Source organism: Hippocampus guttulatus, chromosome 23, assembly GCF_054856545.1.
Source record: "Hippocampus guttulatus isolate MCC_2025c chromosome 23, RoL_Hgut_1.0, whole genome shotgun sequence".
Lineage (NCBI taxonomy): Eukaryota > Metazoa > Chordata > Actinopteri > Syngnathiformes > Syngnathidae > Hippocampus > Hippocampus guttulatus.
Window position 1 is genome coordinate 1,412,971 of NC_141283.1, and position 6,537 is coordinate 1,419,507.

Below are 6,537 nucleotides of genomic sequence, written 5' to 3' on the forward strand. Positions count from 1 at the left end.
ACCCGTTTTTAGTGCCATACCTGCAACTAATGAGAGAAATAATAAAAAACAAACACATGTTTGATATGTTATGTGGAACCCATTTGTTATAGCTAAGATGTTTCTTTTATGACTAAAAGTGCATTTACAAAAAAAATTTTGGGTGCTTCACAATGGCAGGACAAAAGAAGGTTGAATCATGGCTTTTCGAAATCAATGCTAAAAATGGTTTGAAATGATGGACATTTGTGTTTTTTCACCATTTTAACCAGTTCCAAGGTTTCTTTGCATTTCAAAATCAAGCAAGTGAAGTCCAGATTTAATTTCAAGCAAGGCAGAAGTCATGCAATCTTGCCTAGTCACAACCTACTGCTACAAATTCATAAACAGTTTCTAAATGGTGCTAAACTGATCTCCTTGTAGTCTATTACTTTATTGCCTTCTCGGTTAAATTAACACGTCATGTTGGTTATTATAACCAACAGAAAGTCTAGTTCATGTTTTACCAGTTACAGGAGAGCAAAAGGTTGTTTAGGGTAGCCCTGGGGTCGTGACCCGCGGCTCCAAGGCCGCATGCGGCTCTTTAGTGCCGCCCTAGTGGCTCCCTGGAGCTTTTTCTAAATGTTTGAGAATGGAAAAAGATGGGTGAGGGAAATATATATATTTTTGGTTTTAATATGGTTTCTGTAGAAATAAAAACATTACACAAACATTCTTAACGTTTTCCAATGCTGTAAAATGTGTAGAATAAATATTACATTTCAACATTTCTGTCAACGAAGATTTGCGTCATAGCCTGCGACACACGTTTCTAACAACAGGGCGGGATGCCAGGCAGGTGGCTCTTGGAAAAAAACAACAAAAATGGCGTTTCATGGACAATTCACCGAGGGTACTGGCAAAGAATGGGAATCTGGAGGGCCTAGAGAAGCATTTTAAAACGGTACATGTGAGATATGATAGTTAACACGCTGCAAAAGTGCGTCCCGTGCCACGCCTCAGGTCTCGACGAAGGTAGGTTGGTCTCGATTACAAGTCGTGTCCTTGTGGGCACACTCTTAGCAGGCACATCCCGCAACATTCCTGTGACCTGTTATCTTGTCTTTGAAGGGGTTGCTGAAAATATGGCGCAACATTTACTTTCGGAGGGAAAAAAAACGGACCGAAGACAAGAAAACAGAGCGAGAGGGAAAAAAAGGGACCGAAGACGAGAAAACAGCGAAGGGACCAAAGGCAGGTGAGATGATTCAGAAGCGACATGGAATTAGCAATGTTTATCCTCGATGCCCATTTTTTTTTAACTCATTGTACACAACAAAAATTCAAAATTGAAACTGGCATTTAGTATTCTAACAAGACTCCCATTTTGAGCAGGTTTGGCCAGCAACGTTGCAATTAGCACTACTGTGTTGTTCAAGCCAAGTGTGCATTCTGTGACTCTCACGGCGACAGACTTTCATCATTATCTGTTTTTATAAATCGCCATGTTTGTTCAGCAACTGAAGTGGGTAAGGGATTAGTGATGCGGGGCTACATACAAATATTTGCTAGCGGTTTTATTAACACGGCAAACTCCCCCTTGAAGTCTTCCTCAAGCCATTCTCGATGGAACATCACAGAGTATCCTCACGTTATGCTAAATCATTTTGGGCTCTGTGGGTGCTGGATCGCCTTAGCGTGGATTGCGAAGCGGGGCGGTGGTAGTTCTTGATGATCGACCGGCGGCTGTCGCAACCCCACCCCGAACCCGGTTAACGAGCGCCTCTGCCCCCATGAATGTTAATGAGCTCCTCTCAGCAAGCTTGATCCAATCTCGCAGCATCTTTTAGTCGACAAAAAGGTGACATCCATCATCGCGCATCTGGCTCCGAGGGGGAAGGGCGAAGCATTTCTCATCCGCTTGAGTGAGCGCTCGATTACGCTCACTTCTCGTGCTCACGAATTTCCGCATGCATTATATCATAACCGCTCATGCTTATACATCAATATCATATGTTTGTTCCTTCTTCCACATTTGCATCAACAACCCAATGGCAGCCTACCTAAAAGAAGCAACCTCCTAAGAGTGTTGCACTACTGTTGTTGTTGTTGTTGCACTAAATCTATATCTCCACAATCCTCCCGATGCTGAGGACATTCTCCGCCGCATATCTGGAGAAGCTCCTCAAAACACGGCTCACCCCCAGTCCGTCACGTCGCAGCTTCCGGAGGAAGTCGAGACTTCGATGAGCCTTCTTCAACAGATCGCAAGTGTCCTTGAAAAGTGGCGCCAAGGTATTTGAGCTCCTAGGATTAAGCACCTTCCCAAGTGTGTGTGTGTGGCATTAACTTTGTACGTTGGCGCAAGTTGACAGGACAGGAAGTCGTACATTCGGGTGAAGAACGACAAAATGAAGAAAATACTGTCCTGTAAACAATTTCATACAGCATTAAAAATGTCGAAACACCGATGACACGTTTAAAAGTGTTTCTTGGACCTTGCTGCAGAACTCAGACTTTTTTTTTTTTTTTACCTCAAGGTGCTTTCATTCCTGAGGCCACTTCCCACCAGAACTTCTATAAAGTGCGTTGTTAACATATTTCTTTTTTTTTTTTTTTTAAGTTGAGGAATGTGTGGTATTGCATTTTTTATTCTAGCTCCCCTTGCCCCGAGGAAAGCTTGAGATTGTTATTGTTTTGTGAGACGGCTGCGTTTGTCAACATCGTTCCAGTTAGCCCCGGGGCCAATCCCTGAGGCTACTTGAACGAGAGAAAACCCAGCAGGATGCGCTTGCGCCTGTTTAGTGACTCCAGTCACTCCATGTGCTCGAGTTGGAACAAAGCGATATTAATTAAAGCCCATTTAAATTTGTCGTATTAAAACTGTTGGCAAGATTTGAATGTAGCTCCTCGATCCGCAAAGCTAAGTAAGGTAAGTCACAAAAAAGGCAGTGGCAAAAAAAAAAAAAATGGAAGCGTTATGTGTTTTCTCTCAAGCATTTGTGTTGGATAAAATTATGCAGGTGTAACAATTTGTTTTGTCTGGTGGGCGTATTCTGGGAATTGATACATATGCAGTATGTAAGCCCCCCCCCCCAATCCCCCTCCTTTCACAAATAATGTAATCCTCTTGTGTTGATCTTTTGTTCGTAATCGAGCCATAAATGCCACATTAGTGCATTTGTTCCATTATATCGCAATAGCTGCTTGATAAAGTGGAGCACATTTATCAAACGGCGGGGGGGGGGGGGCGTGTAACAAAAAAAAAAATAGAAGCTTTGCGTGCAGAATCCAAACATTGTTGCCGCTTAAAGAGATTTCACAGTGTTCCTGTAAACTTTGCTAGTGTGGCCTTTTTAGATGTGTTCGTTTTATCACGCGTGACCCACCTCCTTTATGTGCGGATAATAAGGACCCCCCCACCCCTGCACGCACACACACACACACACCGCCACTATAAAAAATTCAGATTGTTGCCACGTCTGATAACCTTTAGTAGCTTGTGGCCTTTTAAAAGTCCCCGGCGCGCTGAATCACATCGGCTCCCGGCCCCATTTGTCCGCCCTCTTATCGTCATCCTCCTCCAAAGCCCCTCATTTCTCCGTTTCAGGCATTGCGAGGTTGACCTCAAGCGCCACATTAGAATGCACACCTGGCGTCTGACCAGCCGAACAATGCCATTTTACATTACGCTCTTATTCCCTTTTCTCTTTGTGTTTACAGGGGGGTGGCGGTGCTCCCCGCCCTCCGCCGATGGATGGTGAAATGTCACAGAATTCTAATGGGCTGCTAATGTTTCTGCAATGAGGAGCTATGTAGGCTTCGGATGGGGGGTAGGGAGGGGGGGGGGTATCCGTCAATCGGCATCTCTTCAGCTCTGCCAGCTTTTTCAAAACGTGACATGTTGCATTAGCGTTGCCCGACGTTTGATCAATGGAATAAAGTAAATAGGGGCCTGTCTCGCAGCCATCAACACCTGCGGCTAATGTGACTTTGGCTAATGTGATTGAATGACATCACGGTGGGGAAATGCAAAATCCCGAACAAATTACGTGACGTCAGCTCGCCTCGAGAGGAGCGTAGCATGCAACAATAGTATATTGTTGCAGACACGGCGGCGATGTGTACAACAGTTGGGTTAACTTTGACTAATTCGGCTAAACATCATGGCTAGCTTACTCGTTGACAACTAGTGTCACACCATCAAAAGAACTTTTTAATGTGATTAATTAGCAAGTCCCTCAATGATCATGTTAACTTTGTCTGCACAGCTTTTTTTTTTGAGTGATGATTAAAAGCACAGGTGTCAAAGTCAAGGCCCGGGGGCCAGATCTGGCCCGCGAAAGCAAATCAAGCATGTCAAGTTTCATGATGCTTGCGAAAGTCTGAACCAAAATTTCAAATTGTCATACATATTCCTTAATAACAGAGCTACTGCCAGCATTTTCTCGCCTATTGCCAGAATTCAGCTGGGATTGGCTCCAGCACACCCGTGACCCTCCCTCGTGAGGCGAACCGGATAAATTTTACTCAGTAACATCGCCACCTACTGGCCTGGCATGCATATCACTGCAGTCATTTTGACAACATTTCAGAAAAATATTCCCCGTTTAGACTTGATGCTTGTCAGGTCATCATCCACCCCCCGCCACGATATACGACCGCAATAACTATTAATGAATCCCTCTGTGACGGTGTCGATCAAAACCGAGCATCTTTTATATGTCCTGTCACGGTTTTGACACATGCCCTCTGATGGATTCGGTGCCAATGAATCCCCAGCTCCATCTGAGCTCCGTTGACATAATTTATGCGCGTGCCCTCCGGAAGCAGGCGCTCGTCAGCGGGCGCTGCTGCACATAGCGAGCGCTCCCCATCACAGACCCCGAGCCCTCCGGCTTCCGGCTGAGACATGTGCATCATGTGATAAGGACAAGAAAGACCCGCTTGAATCGTGGCCACTGGGAGGCTTCATACGCGCACGCGCGCGACAGCCACACCGGACTCTTGACTGCACTTTGTGCCTCGGTGCTGCTGCAGGCCATCGAGCTGCACTTTGTAAATCACAGCTAATTTCTGCCCAATTCTACAGCGATGATTATATTGCTATGCGGTGTCCTATAAAGTTGAGTTAGTGCCAGGTTACTTTTTGAAGGCTATATAAAATTACAGAGGCATAATAAATATGTTGAGGGGCCGCGGTAATAATTAATCGGGGGATGTTTTTTTGTTTTTTTTTTCCCCCTGATGAAGGCACACAATGAAAAAGACAATTAATGCACTTGTTTTTATGATTATTTCTGCCTCATACTGTGTTTACAATTTAGTCAGCAGTTTTCAAAGTTTTTTTCACCTGGAGGCAAAAACATTTAGAAGTTAGGAAACACCAAAGACGATCACACTCTTGATAGGTTTTTCTTCAGACGTTTATGTACCCCGGCCACTTCATGGGATTGGCGTAAGCGAATAGAAAATCGGCAAACTTCCCGCCACACTTTGCACACACAAAAACTCAAATGCTGCGCAGTGTAGTCTAGTTAACATTAAATGACAATTAATGAGGCAGTAGCTTCTTGTAGCTTTGTGAAACCGGATTCAGGGGGCTGAATTTTGATGCCTTTTTGTCGCTCGCTGAACCAAAGTCTCATGAGATTTGCCGACCTCACGCGTGAGGAGAGTTGTTTCACCCTTGAGGCGTTTTTAAAAAAAAATATTTTATTTGCCCCACAACATTTCAGGCACGTTGGACTTGGGAGGTTGCATTTGTACAGAAAAGGAAATAATCTGATGTCATTCCATTTCGACCTCAGGTCCCCGCAGTACACGCTCCCCCTTTTGTCATTTCTGCTAATGAAACGATCCCTTTACAAAAGTGTGCGGGAAATGAATTCGCGAGGCTTCTGAATGAAAACAATGGCGTCCATCGTGCATCCGCATCACGTTCGTCACGTCTGAATAGTTTTTTTTCCCCTCCCTCCGCCCGCATCTCGATCATTGTTTGCAGAGCTAATTCAGATAAAGTGATTTGTTTACTCGAACAGAAATGTTCCCCTCTCCTGCGAATATGGTCGCGTATTGAAGGTAAAACACTATGCTGTACATCTTCCACCTGATCCCAGTCGACGCTAAATTTACACTGTGTGGTTTCACTGCTAATTATTATTATTTTATTGTATTTTTTTTTTTTTTTGCTCTCCAGAAGCAAAATCTGTAGCATAAAAAATATTATATCTGCATGAAATTGGACCACTCCAGATCAGGATTAGCCTTCTTCCAAATTTGGATAAAAATCCAATATGTGCTGATGCAAGAATGAATGTACAGATCTGTGAATTTCAGACCGTCCTATATTTTGCTCAAACAACACAAATAAGATCACTAAATTAAAAAAAAAAACACCAGGTGTCAATCTCAACTTCAGAGAAAGCATAATTGCTATCCTGGAAAAGAAAAGAAAAGAAAAAAGTAGGGCACGGGTCAAAATAGAATGAACAAGCGCAGAATTGAGGAAAATTGCGCAAATGCAAAACTGCATTTTTTTTTTTTTTCATAAATTGCACTTGCAATTTTCAGCATAAA

The 6,537-nt window shown here is 43.7% G+C and overlaps 1 long non-coding RNA gene across 1 annotated transcript; it reads left to right on the forward strand.

Annotated features, from left to right (window-relative positions):
* The first annotated feature begins 767 nt into the window (after positions 1-767).
* On the forward strand, positions 768-2,430 carry LOC147185625 (uncharacterized). Its single transcript, XR_015099452.1, has 4 exons — positions 768-993; positions 1,090-1,216; positions 2,140-2,253; positions 2,327-2,430. It is a non-coding gene; the product is annotated as an uncharacterized LOC147185625 (long non-coding RNA).
* Positions 2,431-6,537: the final 4,107 nt, after the last annotated feature.